A 12,866-nucleotide genomic window follows, 5' to 3' on the forward strand; every position below is an offset into this window, starting at 1 on the left:
TATGCGCCTCCCCAGGCGTATGAGTGGGCGTTGAAATCACCCATAAGCATGATTGAGGTGGGAAGTTGGCTAAACAGATGGTCCAGCTGGCCGCGAAGAATAGCCGGATCAGAATTTGGAGTAATGTAGATGCTGACAACTGTAATTGGAAAGGGGTGTTGAATGCGCACTACCACTGCCTGAAGGTCGGTGGTAATGGGGAGAAGATCATGTGGAGTGCTAACCTTGATTGCGATTGCAACTCCGTGCTTTGAGGGGTTGAGACCCTCTTTAAAGTATGTGATGTACTTTGAAATTAAATTTTTATCGAAGTTATTTGGAGTCATAGTTTCTTGAAGGGCTATGACTGTGGGATTAGAGTTCGAAATAAGCATTTTCAATTCTAGAATATTTTGTCGGATACTTCTGATGTTCCATTGTATCCCGAATGTCTGTGTTGGAGTGAATGTGTTGGTGTTTTTAACTCTAATTTCTAAGTCTTAATTGTGTGTATGCTTGAACTATCCAAAGAGGATTAGTTCGATGGTCCTTTACCCTTGGAAAGAGAAGCTTTCTTCGAGGTATTGATGTCGTTCTTGTTTGGTGTAGAGGTATTTGGAGAGTTTGTTGTGTGTGTGTTGTTTTTTGTGGAATGTGCCTTGTTGTAGTTGTTTTTTGTTTGATGTGTGTTGTTGTTGGTGTAGTTCTTTGATCGTTTTTTGTTCTTTTCTTGTCTTTGTTAGTTTGGGTTTCATCTTCAGATTTTGGATCTGAATCTGAGGATGAACCTTTCGAAATTTTTCTTTTGTTTTTTTTCGGGCCTTCAGAGGTATCCATAGAAATTACCGATTCACTATCGGATTCGGTTGTTGAACTTTCAGTAGACGATTCTGTCATGGTTGTGTCTATGATTGAGGGGGTGCTTTCGCGACTAGAAGCGGTCGGAACGGCCGAGGCGCAGCTGCATTTGCACTTGCAGCCAGCTACTGGTTCCCGAATGTTAAGCCTGTCTTGCAAGACGCTCGAAAAAGTTGGACCATTTTGGGTGTTGGAAATGGTTTTTGCTTCTTTGTAAGAGATACCACGATCAAACATTTGAAGCACTGCATTGGATTCGGATAGTAATTCCGAGTCCCAGCGCGAATGAAACCGAAATAAATGAATTCGGGAACAACGGTTCCACGAAGCGTTATGATTAGTGTAGCTGTGGGGATAATTTCTTCTCCTTCCTTTCTGGTGATTCGCTTGACATCGATCACTTTCTGATCGGAAAGCTCTTTCAGCAATTCGGTTTCGGTTATATTAATCACGTCTCTGCATGTAACCACGCATTTGCGTTGGTTTAAGGTGGGGTGGAAGATAATCTCTACAGGTGTGTTGTCAATGAGTTTATTAATTTGGAGAAGCTTACCTACTGATTCCTCGTCCCTGGTGGTAAGAATATATTGAAGGTTCTTTTTTTTCGTCTCTCTGTGGTTTGGCACTGTTGAAGATATCAGTGGTGCATCGGTCCGCGACAGACGTGTGTTTTTGTGCTCCTTGTTTTGTTACGGATTGTGGCGATTGAATCTGTTTTTTGTGCGTGAAAGTTGGCATTTTTATGGCCAATATGATTTCCTGTCGCGATTTAGTGAAATGGAATCATTCGGTTTGGAGGATCCGTGAATTTTGGCTACGAAATGGATATGCTTTTTAGTTGAGAAAATACTTCCTCATCGCTGGCCCAGTTTCGGTGTGTTTGTGTATTTCAGCTCAGAGAGCTACAGAGAGCAAAACGAAATTTTCGCTTTTTAGTCACCAACACAGCGAATGTAGGTCTAAGCGGTGTGCGTGTGAACTTGAGAGTTCTTGTAATTGAGTTTTGAGAGCATCACCGAAAAACTCTACTAGTACGAGAGCAGCACGATGCTGTGGGAGGCGGAAGATGCGATGGACAGCTGGGTTCACACATATCGGCAGTTGGTGTTGAATTGGCCACAACACTTTTTAAGCTAAGTAGTATCTGTATTTGTGTCTCTTCTTTTTATCGAACTACATGTGCGCTTATGTCTCTGTCTCTCGAGTCTACTGTTTTGCTGGCTTATGTTGTACTGTGTACTGCAGAGAGCAGAGAGGAACACATGTATTCTTGGCATGGAGGCTGGTTTCGACGCATGCAGCGGGTTTTGAATCAGTGTAGAATGGGGAGCGTGTTCTTCATTGACCCCTAGAACGATGGTTTGTTTTCAGTCAACACTGCATGGCGGCGTGGATTTATACAGTTTGCATTATAACGGTAGCTAGAAGCATGCACACAAGAATAGCAAAGCAATAGACTCGATACGACTTACAGATGCTGCTTTAAAAAAAGCATCAAACCTCAATAGTTTCTGGCGAGTGCGGCTCGTTATTGTCGAATTGTGCAGGAAAGTTTATGACGAACTGGACTCGTCATTTCCATTCAAGGGGTTCAGGGTGGTGTGGTTGTATGTTTTACTGTTCTCTGTTTTTATTTGTTGCTCGTGTGATTGTTGTCATATGGATTTGTTTCTTGACCTGTAGATTTGTTTATTTGTTACGTGGTAGGCCTGTTCTGGTGTGTGGGTGTGTATAATTTTTGATCGTACATTGTGTTATGCTGTACAAACAGATATCCAGTGAATGCCTTCTGGTTGTGTGGGTGTGCGAGGGAGGTGACCCGATCTGGTATGTGTCACTTGTGTGTGTTCGTGTATATGTTCTGGGGATATAAGCGGAGTGCCGAACCAGCTAGGGGTGTTGCAAGTAAAAAAAGAAGGGGAAGCGTCTCGTGTTCCGCTAGGTGGATGCTGTAGTTCTCCGGCGCGTGTATAGGGTACATAAAGTGTTGAGTAGTTTTCGTGCTCAACAGAACGGAGGCTCGTTAGATCTTTAATTGTTTGATTCCTTAATTCTTTGATACTTTGGTTCCTTTATTCTTGGTTTCGTTCATGCTTTAGTTCTTTAATTCTGCAGTTCTCTAATTGTTGAATTCTTTAATATTTAATTGGTTAGTTCTTCAACTCTTTCATTCTTTAATTTTTTATAAATGGTACGCTCAATGATCAACGAGGTATATTGCCGGTCCAATTAGTTTTAGACGAGCTCTCGGTGATCTTCTTAGGACTCCCAAGTATAGGTCTCCAAAGTCGCATTTGGAGTTTGATAAGGTGTGTGTGCGATGAATGGCGATATATGTTTCTAGACTTATTAGTTCTAAAGGAGTTTTCGGTTACCTTCTCAGGTTTCTAAAAAAAACCCTATGCCGTCGCGATTAAAGTTCAATAAAAAGTACACTTGTTAATTAATGCAATGTATCTCTCAGTGACCTTCTCAGGTTCCCCAAATACAGTTTGTTAAGAATACTTATGATGAAATACGATGTATAATTTGGTTTATTAGTTTTACAAAAGTTTTCCCGGTTACCTTATCAGGTTTCCTGAAAAAAATTTCCCCGCTACGATTGGACTTCTATAAAACCTACATTAAAAGAACGTTCGATGAAAATGGTATATATAACACGTTTATTTTATAGGTTTTCCTTCTTAGGTTACCTAAAGATAAAATCGTCAATAGTTCGCGTTACACAATCACATCACTTACCACAGTGAATCCTGATTCTTGCCTCTCCCTACTAACAACTATCCCTTCCATGATATTCGCTAGGGAACCACGCTATAGAGGCGACCCTTCTGGCCTTCGGGCGGCGAATATCATACTAACATTCCTTCCCTTCCCCTGGTGACTGTAAGGACGTGGCCGGCGTCGTTATTGACCATTTAAAGCTTGAATCGCCGAAAATTGCACAACGAGAATGATTTGCTAGTCCCAAGCGTCATTCTGTGTGTTCTTTGTGCTATTTGGTTGGTTCAGGTCACTCACGGAGAGCAACTACGAATTGTACAGTCTACCCAAGCTCAAGCTCAAGCTCAAACTCTGTGGTTTGGCACTGTTGAAGTTTTTGAAGTTTTTGATTGCCGACGTTATAGTCTTGCTGACTACGAAGGGGTTGGATGGGAGAGCCTTGTCTCCTGTAGCCCTCAAAAGCAGTATCTGCAGGTTGCCATTCGATGTGTCCGCCCAAAGTGGAGCGGTGGCTTCAGTTGGCTTACCTTCATAGTGGTTTGTAGCCCGGCCTCTCGGAGGCCCTGAGCTACTGGAAGCTGTGACATTGGCACAAATTTTGTTTTGTGTGTTACTTGGATAATATTCACCACAAATAATGCTATAAAATATCCACCTATCGCGCCAAAGCGTATTTCCGGAGGCCGTCATGCATAAAATGACCATGACCCAACTGGGGTCAATCATCGATTAGCGTCCAAGCCATTAAGACGTTTTTCTGCAGATGTTCAAAACTTTGATCACAACTGAAGGTTGTGTCAGCTAATAATCGACGGGCTGAAGATTGTCCCAGGAACATCAATTCGACGAGCTGAAGGTAGTGCCAGTGGAATACAATAAGAGCAAGGTACTGAAGATTGTGCCATTGTGCATCCGTATTGAAGGTGGTACCAGTCAACCAGATATCAAAGCTGCAACGCAGCTGCAGACAAGGCCGAGCGACGCGAGCTGGTGGACAATTCCGGTACACAAATTTATTAAAAAAAATAAAGAGGTTAGTTCACAAAAAAAGTTCTTACAATTTGTTCTATGTTGAAACTCCCACATCCGAAAACGACCCGCAAAGAAGAGTCGGTAACAGAAATTGGCGCCCAACGTAAAAGTAAAAAAATATACTTTGCAATTTTTTTTCTCATACGGATGTGGGTGGTTCCAACCAGAAAATTCAGAAAATCTCAACTAAAAGTATTGTTGCAGCATAGTGAAATTCGTAAAAAAAAACGCGTATGTTAATTCGCTATTGAAAGTGTGAAACAATAGCATCCTATTAAGGACCCCTATTGTAGGAATAGGTATTGTGATCTCCATAGTGTCTTTTCATAACACGGACAATAGAATATCCTTAGATTCTTAGATTGGTGTGATAATACAGAGGTGTAATAAAACAACAGTACAATTATTTTCGAATTTAGTTCGCGGTAATCGGAATTCACAATGACTAAAACATTATTATCTACATTTAATGAGATGTATTACTCTATGCGAGTAGATCATTTAACAGAGGATGAATTAGATTTCGAACTTGAATCGCGTAGCGTATCACTCGATAAATTTAAAGATAATGATCCTCAGTGTACGCAGAGAAAACGGCGGTTGCGAGATTTGATGAAAGCTGAAAGAAGAGGGAAAAAAGATATGGTTAGAACATTACGCGTTGATGCTGTAGAAGATGGGAACTTATGTGCCTCTAAGTTATTGGCAATCAAAGAAGACCTTAGATATCGAGTACCGAACAAACTTATTTTCAAATCTAGATTGCTCCATTTGGTTAATCGCCTTCAGCTGTTAATGAAATACACAGCTGGAGAGCCAAATGTTCATGTCAGTAATTTGCTTCAAGACGCAGTTTCGTATTACGAATCAATATTTGACGGTTTAATTCAAGAAGAAACCGAAACAGAGGAAGATGAAGTTGTTGATCAAAGTACGGTGCAATCAAATGTTCAACTACATGAACCTAGTAACAATAATTTACAAGAAATGCCGAGTGTTGCATTCCAATCACATATTAGTCAGAATGTTGTCGAAAAATCAAAAAGTGAAACATCAGCGGAAATGATATCTTACTTGAATAAAATGACGAGTGAATTACGTTTTATGCGGTTTGAAATAGAAGAGTTTCGTAGATCCGATTGTGCTAACACGAATGCACTGATAGAATCGATACAGAACACGTTATCTGTTGGGGAAGAAGTCAAAACGATGTCAAAGGCATTGGTGGATGTAATGCGAGAAATAGAAACTATGAATAGGTCAATCCACGAACTGCTAAACGCAAAACAAAAATCATCAGGTTCATTGGTTCATGAGCGGTCTGGTAGTTCTAAGGAAGCAATACCACCTTCGATTCCGTCAAGTGTGGGATTGAACTCGTTGAGAAGCCATGCCACGTTCACTACACCTAGTCCTCTACACAATACTTCTCGATTATCCACTGAAACAAATAATATCTCTTCATCTATACTGAATCCTAGATTGCTTATAAACAACAATAGTTGTTCCGCACTGGCTTCAGACAATGACAATGTACATATACCGTCGTCCGTCGGTGAACCAGGAAATACCTTTCCCATAGAACCATTTCAAAATCGTCGTCCACAACGTGTGGCTGACTGGAAGATCCTGAAATACGCAGGAGAAGACCAAGGGTTAGCGTTGAATGAGTTTCTAGACAGTGTATATCATTATGCTCTATCAGAACGCATAACTCAGGAAGAATTATTTCACTCAGCAATGCATCTGTTCCAAGGAACTGCATTAAAATGGTACCTTTCGATGAGGGCCGAAAATAGACTAGTAAATTGGAATCATTTAGTATGTGAGTTGAAAGATAATTTTGTGCACCCAGAGTTAGACGCTACGCTGAAGATGAAGATAGCTTCTCGGCGACAGCAGAAAAACGAAAGTTTTCAAGAATATTTCCTTGATATGGAAAAGTTATTCCGAGCATTGAATATCCCATTACCTCCTGAAGAGAAGTTAGGATATTTGAAACGGAATATTAGATCCGATTATAAGCAAATAATGATGTTTAAAGCGGTGGATAGCTTGGCGGACTTACTTTCCATAGGTAAAGCAATTGACGCATCTAAAGTTCCAATATTTACTCGTGTATTTGGAAATACCCGCGAGGTGAATGCCATAAATCAAAGTCACAAATTGGTTCCTAATACTGTGGATCAATTTCCCAGTTCAAACACAGATTATAACAAAAATCACTTGAAAAACAACAAACCAAAAATGTTTTGGAATCGTGAACAAGATTCTTCTCGAAAATTTGTTTCAAATTCGAATCCGAACAATAAGAACAATCAATCTGCTTCCTCAATAAACTCACACGCTCAAAAGGAAAATCGAAAATTATTACAAACTAATGTGAATAAAAATACAGAAAATTCCTTACCCAAGACATCGAATGACAAAACGATTATTTCACTAGAATATCTAGTGGCCAACCATTGTCCTCCGGCCTATGACAGTTGTTACAACTGTGGTTCAAGAGGTCATAATCATCCAGAGTGTCCAAAGCCTGGTCGTGTGTTCTGCGAAATATGCGGATTCAAAGGTTTCCATACAGATCGCTGTCCTTACTGTTTAAAAAACGGTATTCGTACCGCATAAAATCGCCGGCGGTACTTTCAAGCGGCGTTTTCCTTCAAAATGTAGATCATATTTCAGCATTTTATCGCCCAGCTATGTATTACGATTACTTTGACGCTGTGGAGACTTGTACCATTTTCGTCGCCGATCAATTTGATAATCGTCCTTTCATCGAACCTGAAATTTTTGGAATCAAAATAATAGCTTTGCTGGATAGTGGAAGTAATTCCACCTTAATGAGTTCACAATTTTTTCGGAAGTTGAAGTTGCGACACCACAGGAAGGTTCCAACAACAGTTGTATTAAAGGCAGCAAATGGAAAACAGCTAAAAGTAATCGGTCAGATTGATTTACCGTATACTTTCAATAATGTTACAAAAATAATTCCGACATTGATAGTAGATGACATGATAATAAAATGCATATGTGGAATGGATTTTTGGTCTAAGTTTGGTATCGTACCAGAAATCCAAAATTGTGTAATCATGTCACACGAAGATTCCACTTCACAGGAAAACTCAGAAGAATCCATTATGAGTGAACAACAAATGAGAGATATTCAAAATGTGAAAAAGCTATTTAAAGATGTCATCGCGGGAGCTTTGGAATGTACAACATTAACCGAGCACCGCATAACAATCAAAGAAGAGGATAGGAATAAAACTCCTGTTTGTAAGTATCCATATCCCATGAATCCCGCAAAACTAAAGAAAGTGTGGGAAGAAATAGATAGACTTCTAGAATCAGGGATTATTGAAGAATCGGATTCTGATTGGTCCCTGAATATCGTAGCCGTTAACAAACCAGATAGTTCTGTTCGACTATGTCTTGATGCCCGACCTCTCAATGAGCGGACAGTAAGGGATGCTTATCCCCTACCACACCCTGGTAGAATCCTTGGTAGTCTACCGAAAGCGAATTTTCTTTCTACAATCGATTTGAAGGAAGCTTTCCTCCAAATTTCGCTAGCCAACGAGTGTCGCAAATATACTGCGTTCAGCATTCCTGGAAAAGGAATGTACCAGTTTACGAGACTTCCTTATGGGCTGATAAATAGTCCAGCTACTCTCGCTAGACTAATGGACAGTGTTCTCGGAAAAGGAAAATATGAACCGAATGTCTTCGTCTACCTCGACGATATTATCGTGGTGACGGAGACATTCGATGAGCATATTCGTCTGCTTCGAGAGGTTGCTTCTTGTCTCACCAAAGCTAATCTAACTGTCAATTTAAAAAAATGCAGATTTGGTGTACCAGAACTCAGCTTCTTAGGATATCATTTAACCTGCGAAGGATTGAAAATTAACCCCGAGAAGGTGCGACCCATCCTTGAATTTCAAAAGCCAGTTAGCTTAACCAAATTGAGGCGCTTTCTTGGCATGTCAAATTATTATAGGCGATTCATTCCGTTTTTCAGTCAGATAAGTGCACCTTTAACTGAGATGCTAAAAACCAAGAGCAAAACCCTAGTTTGGTCTCCTGCTGCCGAACACTCGTTCCTTACCTTAAAGGAAAAACTGGTCACTCCTCCAATACTTGCACCACCTGATTTCAATAGGGAATTTATCCTGCAAACAGACGCCAGCGATACTGCCGTGGCGGCGGTTCTTACCCAAGAATTTGACGACGGAGAGAGAGTAATAGAATATTACTCACATAAACTAACCAGTCCACAACGTAATTACCACGCCACTGAGAAGGAAGGTTTGGCAGTAATTTTGGCTATAGAACATTTTAGAGGTTACCTTGAAGGTTACCACTTCAAACTTATTACTGACAATTCCGCGATTACGTGGATCCAAAAATCCAAATGGAAGATTGGATCACGTTTAAGTCGATGGAGTTTAGATCTACAGACATACAATATGACCATCATCCATCGGAAGGGTTCTGAGAATGTTGTCCCAGATGCTCTCTCGCGTGATGTGTCCACCATTTCAGCCGAATCTGAATCCGACATATATAACCTCCTCAAAAATAAGGTCCGAAATAAGCCTGAGGATTACGCGGATTTTAAAATTTGTGAGAACAAGCTATACAAATATGTTTCCAGTCCAGATTCAATAGGCGATTATCGATTCCAGTGGAAATTAGTTCCAACACCAGAGTGTCGGGAAGGAATCATAATTGAAACTCACGAATCACTGCTACACGCCGGATTCGAGAAAACGTTACATCATATAAAGCTTCGCTACTATTGGCCGAAAATGGCAGGCGCTGTTAAAATTACTGTCCAAAATTGTGAAAAATGTAAAGAGATCAAACATCCCTCAAGAGCTGCAATGCCGGAAATGGGTAAAATGCTACAAGCTAGAAACCCTTGGCGAATGATTTCCATAGACTTTATTGGTCCTTTGCCCCGCAGCAAAAGCGGAAACCAATATTTGTTTGTGGTACTAGACGTATTCAGTAAGTGGGTGATGCTCCACCCTGTTCGGAAGATACAAAGTAACCAAGTATGTTCAATACTACGTAACTACTGGTTCGCTAGAAATGGTATTCCTGAAGTGTTATTGAGTGATAATGCTTCGACATTCACATCGAGGGAGTTTAAGAGCTTCCTCGGTGAATTTAATGTGAAACATTGGCTTAGATCAAAATACCATTCCCAGGCGAATCCTGTAGAACGAGTGAACCGGTCAATAAATGTTGCTATTAGAGCATACGTAAAAGACGATCAACGTACCTGGGACGTGAGAATATCCGACGTTGAACGGATCTTAAATATCACACAACATTCCTCAACTGGGTTCTCACCGTATTTTATAATTCATGGACAAGAAATGGCCATGTCAGGTATTGACTTTGTTAACCCTTGTTCGAGCGATAGTCCTGAGGAAAACCTACAAAACAGACAACTTAAATTAAAACGAATTCAAGATATCGTCACTAAAAACCTAGAAAAATCGTATGATGCTTCGAAACAGCGTTATAATTTGAGGTATCGAACATTTTCGAAACTATTCAACGAAGGGCAGTTAGTATACCGCCGTAATAAAAAATTATCCAGTGCATTAGATTGTTATAATTCCAAATTAGGCCGACAGTATTTGCCATGTTATATCCTGAAGAAGCATGGCAGCTCCTCATATGAGCTTGCAGACTTTTCTGGCAAGAATTTGGGAATTTGGCCAGCAAATATGTTGAAATCATAGCCGCATAGATGATAGTCCTCCATTCGTCCATTGTGAATATTATATTTTACCTGGAATGAAATACACGTTCTATAATCAAGAATATATTTTGAAATTCAGTTCGAAAGTTATATATTAGTATTCAATATATACTTACTATGTAACTTACCAGTTTAAAGATTAGAATATCTTCAGAATTCAGCGAAATGAACTTCGGTTTCAGAAGCTTTCGCGTTGGCGCCGCTGTAAGGTGCAGATAAGCGTACTCGAATGATGAAACAATGGTCATTGTTTTAGTAGCATCGTTGTTTCACAGAGTAGTACTCAGGGGTGCTTTTTTTGACCTTGACTGTAGTAGTATGACAGTCATGGTAGTTCGAACTTTTCTTTTGTCAGCTATTAGCGAAGTGCTACATACTGCTAGACAGTTACGGAATTTTTCCTTATCTTCAACTCTTCAATCGCTGAAGAGAATGAAGGACAATAGGAACGATTGAATTTTAGTTCAGGAGTCACCAAATTGTGCATCGAGGATGATTAGGGTGTGTTTGGAGTCGATATGATTGCGGTCTTGTAAGAAGTGTGAGTGTAGGTTCAGTTGGGGATTACGTCCAAAGAAATGATAATGGCATGCATGTTTGAGAGAGCGTTTGAGGTTTGACCAGTGTTCGAGTTGCATGATTGTTGTTAGACGTATCCAAGGAATAGTAAAAAGGCGGGCCACTAGTTTGATGATAACTGTAACGGATAGCGATATAAATAAGTTAGGATGAAGACTCTGTGAAATGAAAAGACACTATGGGCTGAGGAATCATATATGCGAACGGCGTGTATGCATGACACATGATTATTATTGCGAAAACCGAATTATTCGTAATATGAGATTTCTGAATTTCTTGTTGGAATTAAATGTTTGACGAACAAATAATAAAGAAAAAAAATGTGAACTTTTTTTTTCACCTCCTCTGGGCGGATTTGTGACATTGGCACAAATTTTGTTTTGTGTGTTACTTGGATAATATTCACCACAAATAATGCTATAAAATATCCACCTATCGCGCCAAAGCGTATTTCCGGAGGCCGTCATGCATAAAATGACCATGACCCAACTGGGGTCAATCATCGATTAGCGTCCAAGCCATTAAGACGTTTTCCTGCAGATGTTCAAAACTTTGATCACAACTGAAGGTTGTGTCAGCTAATAATCGACGGGCTGAAGATTGTCCCAGGAACATCAATTCGACGAGCTGAAGGTGGTGCCAGTGGAATACAATAAGAGCAAGGTACTGAAGATTGTGCCATTGTGCATCCGTACTGAAGGTGGTACCAGTCAACCAGATATCAAAGCTGCAACGCAGCTGCAGACAAGGCCGAGACAAATTTATTAAATAAAATAAAGAGGTTAGTTCACAAAAAAAGTTCTTACAATTTGTTCTATGTTGAAACTCCCACATCCGAAAACGACCCGCAAAGAAGAGTCGGTAACAAAGCCATGTTGATTGTCGGCTACACCTTAGGTATAGCCGGAGAAAAAAATTTTCTTTTACAGAGCACTTTATCAATGATTCAACATTGGGTTAATCACTTGCGGATATGTACCAAGAAATTCGCACTATGTTTTTGAAAGCACTTATTATAACCACCAATGTGCTAGAAAGAATGCGAGCGATTCACTGTAAAATTTTCCAGAAACTAGTCACTATCACACAGCTTATGCCTTTCGAACGGCTTCCGCCGATCCAGAAAGGGGCGTGATGCCGAAAAAGCGCGCGCTTTTTCCGGCGAACCGGTGAGCACCGCCACCGCAGTGAACGTTTGCTGATATCCTCTTCTGTTATCCTCGGGTTGCGATGCTAAAAATCAAGTTGTATTTAGGATTAATCAAGCCTTCAGAAAGGCTGCTCTAAGCATTTGATTAGTTATGCGAGAAAACTCCTATTTTTCCGTACTCTTTTACAAGGGCGCTAAAAACACGTCCGAATCGGTTGAATGTCAGTAGCACCGTGCGTCCACGTTGCTGCTTGTTTTCTTTTTATGATGTGATGCGATGCGATGTTAAACGATGCCGTACAACAACACTGGTTTACGGTTTGAAAGAAAAAGAGATCATTCTCATTCAAACCGTACACCACATCGGTTCGCATCACAACACATCAACAAACCAACCCAAGCAGCCATGTCCGGACATGGTAAAGGAGGAAAAGTGAAGGGAAAGGCAAAATCCCGCTCGAACCGTGTTGATCTGGAGTTCCCCGCAAGGGTAGCTAGGCCGAGCGCGTTAGTACCAGTGCACCAGTCCACCTAGCCGGCGTTATATAGTTTCGGCCGCCGAAGTGATCGAGTTAGCTACCAAAGCTGCTCGGGCCGAAAACTAAACCCGCATTCGGAACAGAACACATTCGGTTCGGTGGACATCAAGTCAACAGGCAGTTGCAGCGAGTGGCGAGTGGCAAACGCAATAGCAAAACGGCAGCTGGTAGCAGAAGAAAATAGTTTGCTCTTTATACAATCTGCTTTGGTGGCAAATCCAGA

General features: G+C 40.6%; 1 protein-coding gene and 1 long non-coding RNA gene across 3 annotated transcripts in view; both read right to left on the reverse strand.

The window, feature by feature from the left end:
• The window catches only part of LOC129763622 (uncharacterized), a 257,711-nt gene that overhangs the window by 66,502 nt on the left and 178,343 nt on the right, over positions 1-12,866 (reverse strand). The window lies entirely within an intron of this gene.
• LOC129763624 (uncharacterized) lies at positions 4,998-11,480 on the reverse strand. 2 transcript variants are annotated; one of them, XR_008740993.1, is made up of 5 exons: positions 11,295-11,480; positions 10,504-10,798; positions 10,098-10,405; positions 9,887-10,043; positions 4,998-5,212 (listed from the first exon to the last, which is right to left on the reverse strand). It is a non-coding gene; the product is annotated as an uncharacterized LOC129763624 (long non-coding RNA). The 2 variants fall into 2 exon arrangements; XR_008740992.1 differs by lacking the exon at positions 11,295-11,480 and having other exon boundaries at positions 10,504-11,205.

This window comes from Toxorhynchites rutilus, chromosome 1 (genome assembly GCF_029784135.1).
Source record: "Toxorhynchites rutilus septentrionalis strain SRP chromosome 1, ASM2978413v1, whole genome shotgun sequence".
Lineage (NCBI taxonomy): Eukaryota > Metazoa > Arthropoda > Insecta > Diptera > Culicidae > Toxorhynchites > Toxorhynchites rutilus.